This window comes from Podarcis pityusensis, assembly GCF_964106645.2.
Source record: "Podarcis pityusensis genome assembly, chromosome: 1".
Classification (NCBI taxonomy): domain Eukaryota; kingdom Metazoa; phylum Chordata; class Lepidosauria; order Squamata; family Lacertidae; genus Podarcis; species Podarcis pityusensis.
Genome location: NC_138028.1, coordinates 87,907,437 through 87,920,582, shown reverse-complemented (window position 1 = coordinate 87,920,582; position 13,146 = coordinate 87,907,437). Strand labels below are relative to the sequence as shown.

Genomic DNA, 13,146 nt, shown 5'->3' with positions numbered 1-13,146 from the left:
AACCTCTCTTCCCTCCCCCTTGTGCTTCCATTCCATCCATCCAGTCTCAATGTCTGGGCAGATGTTACTGTTTGCATTAAGAAGCAAAGAACTCAGGGCTACAGCTGGGCTGCAACCATCTGGATTTGGAATGGAGGATGGAAATGGGGAGCACTTGGAACCAGGGTTTCCATTTCAGCATGTGCTTAAAAACAGTAGCAGCTGGTTCCCACCACAGCCTTGACAAGCGCCTCTGCTCACATACATCTAGGCATGTTTCACTGGAACCCAAAGTGGGAGAGTGGATTTTTCTCACCTGCTTCAAAGGATAGATGCTACAGAGCCACTGAAGAAACAAGCCTGTATGTCCCAATTAGTGCTTTGCCAAAAAATTCTTCTGCCTTCCCCCACTCTCCACCATCTTCCATCAATTAATGAGATAAGTAATTGCATTTGAGAAATATCAAAGGGGAGGGGGGATTTGGTGAAATTATTATGGGTTGGGTGCAGAGTGTTTATTGTGCTTACCTTACTCTGAGGTGGCCAAGGGATTTTGTGCAAGACTTGAGCAGTGCAAGACTCCTGGGGTTCCAGGCTTATCCAGGGTTCGATTTCCTCGGAATGAGGGACAGCAGAGACTGTGGTATCTTCTGGATATATGGTTTATTTACACATATATACAACCTGAGTCTACAATAGAGGGGTTCACGATATTAAAACCCCCAAAAGGCATTGCTTCTCCCATAGCCACAGTCTTGGGTTCAAACACAAATCAAGCATGTCTCTCCCTTTCAGGGTTCTGCTTGCAGCCCACTTAGTGGAGGGCAGACACCTCCACTATGGTTTTTGTCCTTCTACCTACCAGCCAGTTGGTCAGCGTTTTTCAGCTTTCCAAAGGTGCACTGCTTCCTGAAAACTCCACAATGTCCTCAGCTAGATTTCCTGTCAGTTGGTAAGAAGAGGAGGTTGCTTATCATGTACCTGAGTGCTGTCAGGTTGTGATATTTTTAAAAAAGAAGAATATATTTTTTTTATTTTAAAACAAATCAGTGCAGAAAGGTAAAAGAAAGAATTTCCCTTATAAACAAAATCAGTGAGCATGCCCTTGGAGTTTTTTCAGAACAGAAAGCACCCACTGAGGAGGCTGCAGAGAGCTGGAAAGATTCATAATGAAAAGAAAAGTGCATATAGAAACCTGGGCCATCTCATAACAATAAAGTATGTGCAACGAGTGTTAGAAACTGAGATATGAAAGCTAGGAAATAAATGGCACCTTAAACCTAGGTTATGGGCACTGCAACGGAGTGTCTAGGCGTGTTTTTTTATAAAAGAATACAAAGCTGAAAATGAATGAACTGCAGCTAAAATCTTATGTGCATTTTTCACATGGTCTAGTCCTATCTGAAGACTGCAAAAAGCAAAGCCATGCTTCCCCTGTCTGCCCCCCTAAAATTCTTAAGAGGGTCTCTTCTCCAGTCTTCAGAGAGTGGCTGGAAGTGGGGAGGCGGGGAAAAGGTCCTCCTTTCCTTCCGGCAGTGACAGTTTTAATTTGAAATCTTAGGCACAATACTGTGCCCAGAGCTCAGAAACTGCTTGCATTAATGAAATTCCCTATCGCAAAACATGCTTAGAACAATGGGAGTTTCGAACGCTGTGTGCAACCCGGCACTCACCAAAACTATAAATAAATTATAAAACATCCTATGAGTGAGGCAGAAAAATGGAAGCCTCTTTTGCAAAGGAAGAACACTTTCAAGAAACCAAGGAACTAATTTCAGCACAGCACTAGTCCAAATGTAACATGAGGATGTAAGTCAAATGGATCTGTGCACAGTATAGGATGTAATGCTATCTCAGCTGTAACTTGGACCCAAGTAGCAGAAATGCCTTGATGCTCCCACCAGGCTTGATGCTCCAAGACCGGGGGCGGGGGGTAAAATAAAATCAGCCTTCTGTGAGAAGAGCCTGGACTTCTCCTAACAACTACTTATGGCTTTCCATGGAAGACAATCTCAAATTCGGCTCCACATACTCCACATGGTGAGAATGGTCCAGACTCTGCCCAGAAATGTCTAGCAAACTTAACAGAATAGATGTTATGGGAGATACTTGTCTACCCCCAAACCACATTTTCCCCATGCATTTTCCCTGTAACATCTAAAGAAAGAAATGTGTGGCCTCCATGTCATTGTGCTCAGCATTTCTCTGCTTACTGCAAGCACTCGGTGAACCAGAGTGGGAGTGGAGACATGTTGAGCAAGATGTTGTCAAAGCATGAATCGCTTTCACTAGAGGTAACTGCAAGTTCCTTTGGGGAAAATGAGAATGGGCAGTAGCCATAGATTCCCAGTAATGTTTAGGGTGAAATCCAGAAGAACTGGAGAAAGGAGGGCTAACCCTCAAGAATTCTGCCCAAAAGCTTCCAGGTCTTTTGCCCAGCTGCTCCCCACTCTTGAATTCCTAAGACTTTGAACTTAGTGTCATTGCTCACAATGCAGTCACTACCTCTGACTACATGTGGCAGCTTCCCTATAGCTCTGTGCAAAACTCTCCTGGTATCTTCTAAGGATGGGGAAATCTGCCACTTTTGGTTTCTCTCAGTCTCTCATTTTTCCAATCTTAAATTCAGTTCTCCACATTTCTGCATCAATTTGCAAAATTGTTTTTGAAGTTGTCATGAAAATTCATCAGTATTTTAGTGTAAATTTCTCCTAATAAGCACAGTTTAATGCAACATTTTTGCATGTTGTTTCCATCAATATATGCATTATTGCACACATTCCAGTAGTATATGCAGCTTTGTACACATTGTTTGGTTGGAGAGATACATCACAAAATTTGTAGAAGCGAGAAATTTGAAGGATGGCTGTATTTCAGTCCAAATATTGATTTGGGAAGTTCATATTAGACAGATTTGCCTTTAAATGTGCACTGAATTAAACTCTCCCCTCTGTCCTTAGTGTCTTCTGGGATATTGTTTCTTGGACAGATGTCCATGAAACATCCATTGCAAACTGCCACCATTTATTTGCCAACATAAATGGTGCCACTAGGATACCAGACAGTAACTGGTGTGATGTCTGAAAACAGCTGTTACATTATATCGTTGATGCCTTCCATCATCAAGAAGCAGACTATGAGAAATGGCCTCCTCCTAGGTGGCAAGAAGACCTAATTCCTTTCTTGGTCCAACAGGAACAGGGAAGGAGAAGGAGAGAAAGAGAGAGACTCACTCAGCTGCTAAATTTGCCATCAGCAGCTTGCGAAAAGTTGGCTTGGCTGATTGCCCTGACAGAAATTGATGGGAGTCATGTGGCAGGCAGCACGGGAAGGAGCAATCCAATGCAAGGATTTATTATTATTATTATTGCTCAAGTTTGCAGTTGCTTGTGGTGTGCTATGCCAAGTGGGCTGTGGAAGCGCAAATGAAATAAAACCAAATTAAGGCACTGCGTTAAAGAGAGAGAGAGAGCAGATCCATATACTTATAAGCATATGGAGGTACTGGGGGCATGCCAGATGATTCACCACTAATTGGGAAAGGCCTGGGTACCCTCTTATTGTGGCCATCAGAAGTAACCTCATGGTTATGAGGAGGGAACAAAGGATTAGAATGGAAGACACTCATCTGTGGATCAGAAAAGGCTCTGAGACCCTCAGGGTAATTTTAGCAGGCTGCAGTGGGTGACTGGATTCATGTGGCACAGAAAAGGACAGGCAGGGAGTGGAAAGTGGATGGCACTCTCCCAAGTACCGCCCACAAAAGCAGCTCTCTGTGACAAAAGGGGAACCACTACCTTACCTAGGCATGAATTCAAGTCTCTGCTCACTCATATATTTTCCTGATCTGACTCTGGAGCTTGTCCTTAATTTCCTTTCAGTTGAATGGGAATGTCAGTGATCTACTGTGAGAATAAATGGGGAAGGAGTTATCCTTCAATACATTTACTTTAGGAACCATCAGTATTAGTAGTTTTTAAAGTACGAGATCACACAACCTTTCTTTGTTTGCTTATGGGCTTCTGCAGCTTAACTTGAGCTCCTGAGCTATGAGAAAAGGTCTTATGGGGAAACTGGCAACAATCCAGAACTATTGGATTCTGGCAGCTCCCTCCCTGCGAGACGTGAAGTTACAGGGAACCAGGCAGAGGGGCTTCTCGGTGGTGGCGCCCACCCTGTGGAATGCCCTCCCATCAGATGTCAAGGAAGTAACAACTATCTGACTTTTAGAAGACATCTGAAGGCAGCCCTGTTTAGGGAAGTTGTTAATGTTTGATGTTTTATCATGTTTTTAATATTCTGTTGGGAGCTTCCCAGAGGGGCTGGGGAAACCCAGCCAGATGGGCAGGGTATAAATAATAAAGTATTATTATTATTATTATTATTATTATTATTATTATTATTATTTGCACATTTCCAAGGGGGGGTCTATTAGCCATGTACTGTGATATGGAAATCTCTTTCAAACTGTCAGTACTGGGTGGCAATACATAAAGCAGCCTATTTTGGTAGGAAAGCATCAACTATAGGCATCAAAATTCTGCACAGAGTGACCATATGCCCTCCTTTGCAACTCTATTTGAAGGAGTCCTGTTTTAATTTGTTTGTTCTCTGTAGGGGGAAATGGTCTACTTGGTTTTAAAGAAGAGCATAGATATGATGGGTATACAATATTGGAAACCTGGGGGAATGGAGAGAAACAATTGGATGAAGTCACCTGTAAATATAAACTTTATAAGAAAAACAGGCTCTTTGATCCAGCAGCAGCTTCTTTCAATAGGAAAAGCGAAAAGTTCCAGTTCCACTTTCTCTTAGGAGGTTTCTTTTTTTATAGAAAAGACAAAGAAGGGTGCACAAGACTTCAGGGTTCAGCACAGATGGCTGAGCAACAGCCATATTAACTGCTAACTAGGGACCTAGGTGCACCAACGGAGCCAGGAAGGCTAGTGTCCTGACTCATTGGGCCAGTAGCAGCTACAACTGCGGAATGGGTTACCTGTTAGTATGGCCTGAAGCTGTTTTCCCAAGAATGTTTCCAGCACTTAGTTCTTTTTATAGATACAGCTTTTGGGGGTATCCCCTCCCTGTTTAAAGGCAAATGGCTCTGAATGTCTCGGTACATGTTTCCCTAAGAAAACATTTCTTTTTACATTGTGGTATCTGCTTTTTTCAGATCCTATAAGCACTCTCATTCTCTCTAGGTAAGTGCACAAGGCTCCTTCCTTATTGGCACTGAGCCACTAAGCAGGCCTTCCCCAACCTCTTGCTGTTTTCGACAAGTTCGTTTTGGTATCTTTCAATATGATTTTATACCACTGTTTTGTTAGCTGCCTGGGAGACTTTTAATCAGAAAGCGGGTGATACTTTTTAAAATTAATGCATAAATGCATGTCCAAAGCTTTTATAACAGGGTTATTCCTTATAACAATCATAAAAGGAATGAATTTTTAAATTATACAGCAAGGGTACAATGAAATGTTAAATTCCCATTGATCATGACTTTTGCCAAAGGCGAATGACGTTTATTCAGAGTTGTGTTTTGGGGTTTTTTATGAACTTGGCAGCCCAAGGCTAAACATATTTTTTTAGAAGTCAGTTTGCTCAGAACTGTAGCCCAAAACTCATGGAACATTTCAGTGTGCCGAGAACAAACATAAGAGCAAAAGGGGTGGGTGGAATATGGTGCAGTGGCTTTGGGTCTGAGCCCAAAGAGTGGGAGAGATGAGAGACTGTCCCCCTGTCCTTCTGCAGAAACTGGAAGTTGGTTATGGTTGTTTTGAAAGCTGTGGTCCTAACAAGAATCAATTGAAAGCAACTCCCACAAGAAATCAATGGAGCTTGTTACAACATCCAAGTGAGGAGCCTGAAAATCTAAAATCCTGTCTCAGTATGTGAGCAAAGGGATGAGGAAAATGCTTCCTGGCCTGGGATCCACTCTGCTGGCAACAGCCTTCATGTGACTGGAGCAGCCGGCCAGATCACTGCACAGAGTGATGAAAGAGTCCCAGTCCAACCGCCCCCCCTCCCAAAGGGAGCTTCAGATTACACTTCTGGTTGCATGAAGCCCATGGCTTCTTGCCAATGACCAAGTAGCTATCAGAGCCCTGATGGATGACGGCATCCGCCACCTGAGCCAATTTCCACTGGCAGCGCCACAGACCCAGCTTTCATCACCCATCAAGACATCTGTTGGTGTCCACTGGGGGCTCCAGGTCTCTGTTACAGTAGGGGATATTTTTACAGCTGAGTGGTAGGACTGGGATAGGTGAGAGAGGAAGGTTGAAGCAAAAGCTCAAGAAACTTTGCTCAAGAGGAAGGGAGGTAAGATACCCCCCACAACTTCATGGAAACTTGGGAGCCAATAATGAAAATGCTGACAGATGAGATCACTTCATTAGTATGCATTTTACCCATAATACCTTTCTGCACCCACCCACAGGTACTAGGCTGTAAAGTACAGTGGTACCTCGGGTTGAGAACTTAATACATTCTGGAGGTCCATTCTTAACCTGAAACTGTTCTTAACCTGAGGTACCACTTTAGCTAATGGGGCCTCCTGCTGCCGCCGCGCCACTACCACGCGATTTCTCTTCTTATCCTGAAGGAAAGTTCTTAACCCGAGGTACTATTTCTGGGTTAGCAGAGTCTATAAGGTGAAGCGTCTGTAACCCGAGGTACCACTGTACCATGGGCCTAATCCACCCAGAGTCAAGGACTTTCAAGCTCTTTTGATTTTTCACGAGAGTGTTAAATACCTTTGACACTCGATACTGAGGCTGCCTTGGTGGCTACTAGTGCTTTTCCCCAGCTCCAGCTAGTTCACTAGTTCTAGACCCTTTGAGCAAAGATGACTTGGCTATGGTATTGCATGCTGTGGTAACTGGATTATTGCAATGCTCTCGGTGTGCCTTGAGGATGACTCAGCAACTTCAATTGGTCAAAAATGCAATGCCCAGATTACAGGCTGGGGTTTCAATTAGGACTCCTATAACCCCTGTTTTAATACAACTGCCATTTGTTAGCTGATTTCCTTGCTCAGCTGAAGGTGCTCATGCTAGTAGTTACAACCCTAAATTACTTAGACACTAAATATCTGAATGACTGCTTCCTTCTTGGATGTTAAGATTAGCAGAGTAGTTTGTGAGGTTGGCTTGGGAGAGGGCAGGCTGTGACTGTAGATTGTTTTTAAACTGTTTTAAGACTTTTTTAAAATATTGCTGCAACCTACCCTGTGACCTGCTGGTGAAGGGCAGGTAATAAATCGGATGGTAATTATATATTTTTTAAAATAATATGTCATTGACAGTGCAGTCCCATACATTTCTACCCTTTGAGTTCAATGAGACTTATTCCAAGGTAGGCAGATATAAGATTGCAGGCTAATTCTCCATTAATGAGACTTCAGAGTGCTTAGCCTTATGTGGGTCATGCCATTTCTTTCTGGCTTACGTATAAGAAAGACATGATTCTCAGTTAACCTCTCACCTCCTACTAAATTGTTCAGCAGAAATAAAGAAATCTGAGGAGCTACTGATGACATCTGTTGTAACATAGATGTCTGAATCTTGTCTCCTGGCTATTTGAAACTGGGCAGCCTAATCCACAAAATAGATCTGCTTTAAGACCTTGGGAGTGAGGCTTTGATTTAACACAGGTGCCTGCATGGCAACCACCATGTTTGCTTTGAAAAAGTCCTCTTGTTTTTAGTGAGACTCACTTCTGACTAAATGGAATTTGGTGCAACCTGCAAATCTCAGTCATGAGCTAGTAAAACAACTAAGTACATCAGCTAGTGGAGACCACTAATATGAGCAGAGCAAGGGACCAAGTAGGGGAGCAGAAAGAATCATGTTTTTGATTCAACCTGGTGCAGGCCAGGTCCTTCAAATTTACTCTACGCACCACCACTAACTCATCTAATGAGTTGTTCTTTAACACCCCCCCCCCCCATGTGAACTGACCCAGACCCTAGAATCATCATTGGAGGCCTTTTTTATGCACCTCCTCTGCAAGAGCTCCAGAGGGTGGCAACAAAAAAATAGGCCTTTTCTGTGGTGGCTCCCTGCTTGTGAAATGCTCTCCCCAGGGAGGCTTGCCTGGTGCCTTTATTACACTTCTTTAGGCATTGGGCAAAAACATTTATCTGGATAATTCAGTTGGTAAATCAAGAGACTCTTAATCTCAGTGTTGTGGGTTCAAGCCCTGCGTTGGCCAAAAGATTCCTACATTGTAAGTGGTTGGACTAGATGACTCTTGTGGTCCCTTCCAACGTTACAATTCTGTGGTTATATCATTCTACGGTTGCCATACATCTGGAATTTCCCAGACATAGTCAGCAATTAACCATCTGGCAACCCATGTCGGCAGTGTGATTTTTGGCGATCTCCCTTAAAAACAACTCAAAAACTTTTTTGCAAAAACCTAGAAAAAAACTCAACAGCTTTTCTGTCTGGATTGAAATACAGCAACCCTATATAATTCTTCCGGGCCTGTGGCTAATTAAACATTATATGGCCTTTTAAAGGGACGTGGGTGGTGCTGTGGGTTAAACCACAGAGCCTAGGACTTGCTGATCAGAAGGTCAGTGGTTCGAATCCCTGTGATGGGGTGAGCTCCCATTGCTCGGTCCCTGCTCCTGCCAACCTAGCAGTTTGAAAGCACATCAAAGTGCAAGTAGATAAACAGGTACCACTCTGGTGGGAAGGTAAACGGCGTTTCCGTGCACTGCTCTGGTTCGCCAGAAGCGGCTTAGTCATGCTGGCCACATGACCTGTATGCCAGCTCCCTCGACCAATAAAGCGAGATGAGTGCCGCAACCCCAGAGTCAGCCATGACTGGACCTAATGGTCAGGAGTCCCTTTTCCTTTTACCTATGGCCTTTTAAACTGTGGGTGGGTTGGGTTATTGTTTTTGTTTATTATTATGGTATCTATTTTTGTGTTTTTACATTGTAATCTGCCCTGTGATCTTCAAGTGAAGGGCAGTATAGAAATTAAATTTTAAAAAAATAACGTAAAAGCTGAATATATCAAGTTAATATATTGTTTGTTTTCAGTAACAATGTTTGGATATTTTGCCTTTCATAACATGTGTCTAAAGCTCTATTTCTAATGCAAATCCTAATCCTGCCTACTCTACCCACTGCTCCTCAGTATCCACACCAGCCACTCTTCTCCTTCTCCCTCCCTCCATCCTGCCATTTTCCTTCACACACACCTGTTCTAACTGTCACACTTCACCCTCAGCCAATCAGCACCTGCCACATACCAACATCCTATGCCCCTGCCCACCACACTCACTTGAACTCCTATCTTTCAAATATCTCCCTCCATAACATTTTACCGTATGTCTCTTAATATGCAAACCTACGCAAGTCAGTTACATTAACAAACACCACAGTGTTCCCTACAGGGAAATGCAGCTTTGTTTTTTGGGGGTGGGGGGAGGTTCCCTACAGCACTTTTATGATGCACTCCTCCCTGGTATCAAACTGAAGAAGGCTGTTCTATAAATATTTTTAATGATAAACAAGCACTCAAATTAATCCCTGCTGAGGTGGAGCCACAATTAGTGAGGACTGAGAAGATGATGATGATGCATCCTCAGCTGTGGGCATGAGACACCTGTGTTACCATGGCAACTGAGTGGGCCTTTCCCTCTTCCCCAACAGGACACAGCGAGCAACAGCTGTGATGGCCACCATTGCCCAGACTCTTTCCTGGTGTAGAAGGTGGGCTGGCAGATGGAAACAGGCAGGCGGTCCTCTGGCTGCGGAGCGATAACAAGGCAAGTTCAATTGCGGAGCGGGAGCATGGCTGGTGCCTAGTGGGGGACCTAGGCCTAGGGGAAGTGGCAGACATTGGTGCGGGGAAGATAGTGGCGTTTGCATTTGGAAGCTAGTGAATGCCCTAAGGCAGAAGAAGCAGGTGGTTGTTTGTGGGTGTAAGCTGGTTGAAATTAATCTTCAGAAGCTGGTTGACCAACCCCAATGGATATTTGGGGGGGGGGGGTGAGTGAAGGTGTCCATTGGGGTTCTTAATGGATGTCTCCTGGAGTAGGCTTGAATGGGGAGTTTTGAATGTGAGGCTTTGAATGTGATCAAGGTGAATGGTCTGTGTATGTGCATGAATGTGATGTGTAAAAGGAAACTGGTGGATAGATGAAACACACGAAGGGCTTAAGTGCAAGCCACCTAATACTTTAAAAAAAACAAAACCACCAGTTATTCAAAAGTATATCTACCTTTTTTCTGCAAAGAAAAAGAATGGAAAGTCAAATACTTGAGTTTATGGTGCAACCTCCCCCCACCCCCATATCAGTACACATGAAGGGTGGACTGTAAATATTTTCAATAATAAATAAATAACTGCTGAGGTGCCCCTTATATTGTAAGGTCTAGTGAAGCTGTGCTGATGCCTTTCCAGCTGTTGACATTAACTGCTGCATACTGCCTCTGTTGTTGCAAAAGGCCATGGCAACTGAGGAGAAAGAGGCAGTTATTATTGGGAAGGGAGAGTCCAAGGAGAAGGAGGCTGAAGGGAAGCTGAGGAAGGGGCACCTGGTGGCACAGAAGGCAAATCAGAGTTGGTTCTTTCCTGTTTTCTTGAGTTGCCAACTTTTTCATCTCATGGGGCTTCTGTGCCTGTCTCACCTACATAGATGTAAAAAAAAAAATTGATTTTGTCCCTATGAATCCCCTCCCCAAATCCAAAATAAACTTAAGATCCCTAGGGTCTGACTTTATTGCCATATGGAGGGACAACCCTTGCATTACAGCACAACAAAAGTGGAATACCCTACCTGTATGAAAAGGTACAGGATTTCATCAGGAAATTAAGGGACATTCACTGATTGGAAACAAAGCAGTATATCAAACCCAAAAAAATCTGCAGCTGCAAACAGTATTGAAGGCAGGATCACTTATAACGCCCCCCTGCCCAACCCCCGGTTACCATTATGAGCATAAATCATCATGAAGGCACAAGGGAAACGACATCTGAGGGGGCCTTGTACCTAGTTTTTACTCAGTACTTGTTCTGATTTGTTTATGGGACATTTATACGACAAGGAGCATTCATCGCCATTCAATTTGCTTGCAGCATGTTTTGGCATTTTCCTGTTAGCATTCAATCACCCTACAGTTTTCAATTTGTTCCCCATCACTTTCCAAGTGGCTGAAATGTCAATTCTTTTTGTACAATGAGCATCTTGTGGTCACTTCCTGTAGATAGTCTAGGGCAACAGAGCCCTTTAATCCACTTTATGTAAATCTGAAGTTTCTGTATGTGCTTGAATCTTTCCCACAAAATAGTCAGAGCTTGGAGGAACTCTAAATGTTAAATACCAGTTCAGAGGTGGGGAGAGTGTTGTTATTAATATTTCAACATGCAAGGAGGAGAGATTTAGGCTTTCCTTCTCAACTGAAACCTCTGTTAAAAATATCCCTCTCCAGTATAGCAATTAGTCTAAGGAGGAAAGTGCAGTTATGCTATCACTTAGTGCTATTAATATTTATTTAGGTACATTTCAAATATCTATTTATCTAGTCATTGTAAAGCCCTTCCTTCTCCACGATCCTTTCTTGTGACTTGTTGTTTTTTTTAATTGTGTCTTTAATATCTGTGCAGAAATCTACCTATTCATCATTTCCCACTGAGACTTTTTGTTTCCACTCTTGTCTTTCCCACTAACCTTGAAAAACCTTCAGCTGTTTTGCAGTTTTACAGACCTCAACCCTATTTTCATTTTTACATTTCCTTTGGACAAACCCAGAAAAAAAAGCAACTGGGGGCAGCACACAAGTGGTCTGTGCTCAAGTCTGCCATTACATTTAGTAATGTAGTGCATTGGACTAGGAGACAGGTGGCCCAAGTTGAAATATCCACTCAGCCATGAAACTTACTTGGCCAGTCACTGTATCTCTGCCCAACCTACCTCACAGAGTTGTTGTGAAGATAAAAGGGGAAACCACCATGCTCATTGCCTGGAGATCCTTGAAGGAACAGAGGAGTAAGAAATGATATAGCAATATTAGCTATATCAATATCTTTAAAGCAGCATAACAATTCAATAAAAGGACAAATTTCTGTATAGTACACACTCCACGCTTTCTGGGGACAAAGCAGTAAATAATAAAATAAAATGTTAGCTAAAATGGTGAGGGGGATTATGTAGTTACTGAACTGCTGGGCTAATCATAGTGTAGGGATCCTAAATACCTACAGTATTGCTTTATTAATCCATGAATGTTTTGTTTGATTCATAGGATGCTTCGATAGCTTGAAAATATATACTTTGGCAAAGTAACTTTACTCAAGTTTTTAGAAGGTCATGGGGTAGATGGAACATGAAAGTAGAACTTGACATTTGTAGGCAAGGGAAAGGGAAGTTCTCTTGACATGCTTGGATAACTCTTGTGGTTAGCATTAGTCCATTTTGGAGCAATGTTTGGATATGCTTGGATGTGGATGATTGGGATATTTAGAAATCTAAAACTGGAACATTTGGAAACTGGTACATTTGTGAAGTTGAACACATATATGCAAAATTCTGTATACTTTCACAGTTCATGTGAAACCAGCTAGGGAGGATGTGAAAGGTCAAGGTGAGTGAGTGATATTTAGTGATTACCTATGATGGATAGAGGGAACCCTAGGCCAATTGCATAATCAACATTTATTTGTTGCCTTATTTACCTTGGCTATGGGAGGGGAAAGTGAGATGAAAGGAGTGGAGAACAGCTGGGAGGAGGTTGTGTTCATCAAACACCAACTAGGCTGAAAGGGTCCATCTCAGAATGCAAATGTTGTTTATTCTAGTGTGAATGCATATGCCTGAATGGCTTGGAACATGCTGTGACTTTTTTGTAAAAATTCTGCAAAAAATAAAAGCTAGCTGTGTTTAGTTTCTCAATTTCTAGAGGTGACCAAACACCACTTTCTCAGGAAATCTTGAATCTGCCCTGTGAATTTTGATCGATGGATGCGTGTACAGGAAATTGGCAACAGTGAAATCCAAAATTTTGTCCTTCAATGGAACAATGATCATTTCCTGTAGGAATTTTGGGCAATGCCTGTGAGCGCAGACCACAGAGATTTCCAGCTCATGTTGTTATTTCTTTTTAAGTTGTTGATATAGCAATGATTGGCGCACGCCCTGCTCCAGACC

General features: G+C 42.8%; 2 long non-coding RNA genes across 3 annotated transcripts in view; one reads left to right on the top strand and one right to left on the bottom strand.

Moving 5' to 3' along the window:
- Nucleotides 1-625: 625 nt before the first annotated feature.
- On the bottom strand, nucleotides 626-9,151 carry LOC308479470. The gene is made up of 2 exons (XR_013987689.1): nucleotides 6,735-9,151; nucleotides 626-3,884 (listed from the first exon to the last, which is right to left on the bottom strand). It is a non-coding gene; the product is annotated as an uncharacterized lncRNA (long non-coding RNA).
- Nucleotides 9,152-9,261: 110 nt separating this feature from the next.
- Nucleotides 9,262-13,146, top strand: part of LOC308479274 — a 28,554-nt gene continuing 24,669 nt past the window's right edge. Inside the window, exons 1-2 of one of the 2 annotated variants that reach the window (XR_013987589.1) lie at nucleotides 9,262-9,322; nucleotides 9,650-9,765. This is a non-coding gene — a long non-coding RNA (uncharacterized lncRNA). The other variant, XR_013987590.1, reaches the window with a different exon arrangement.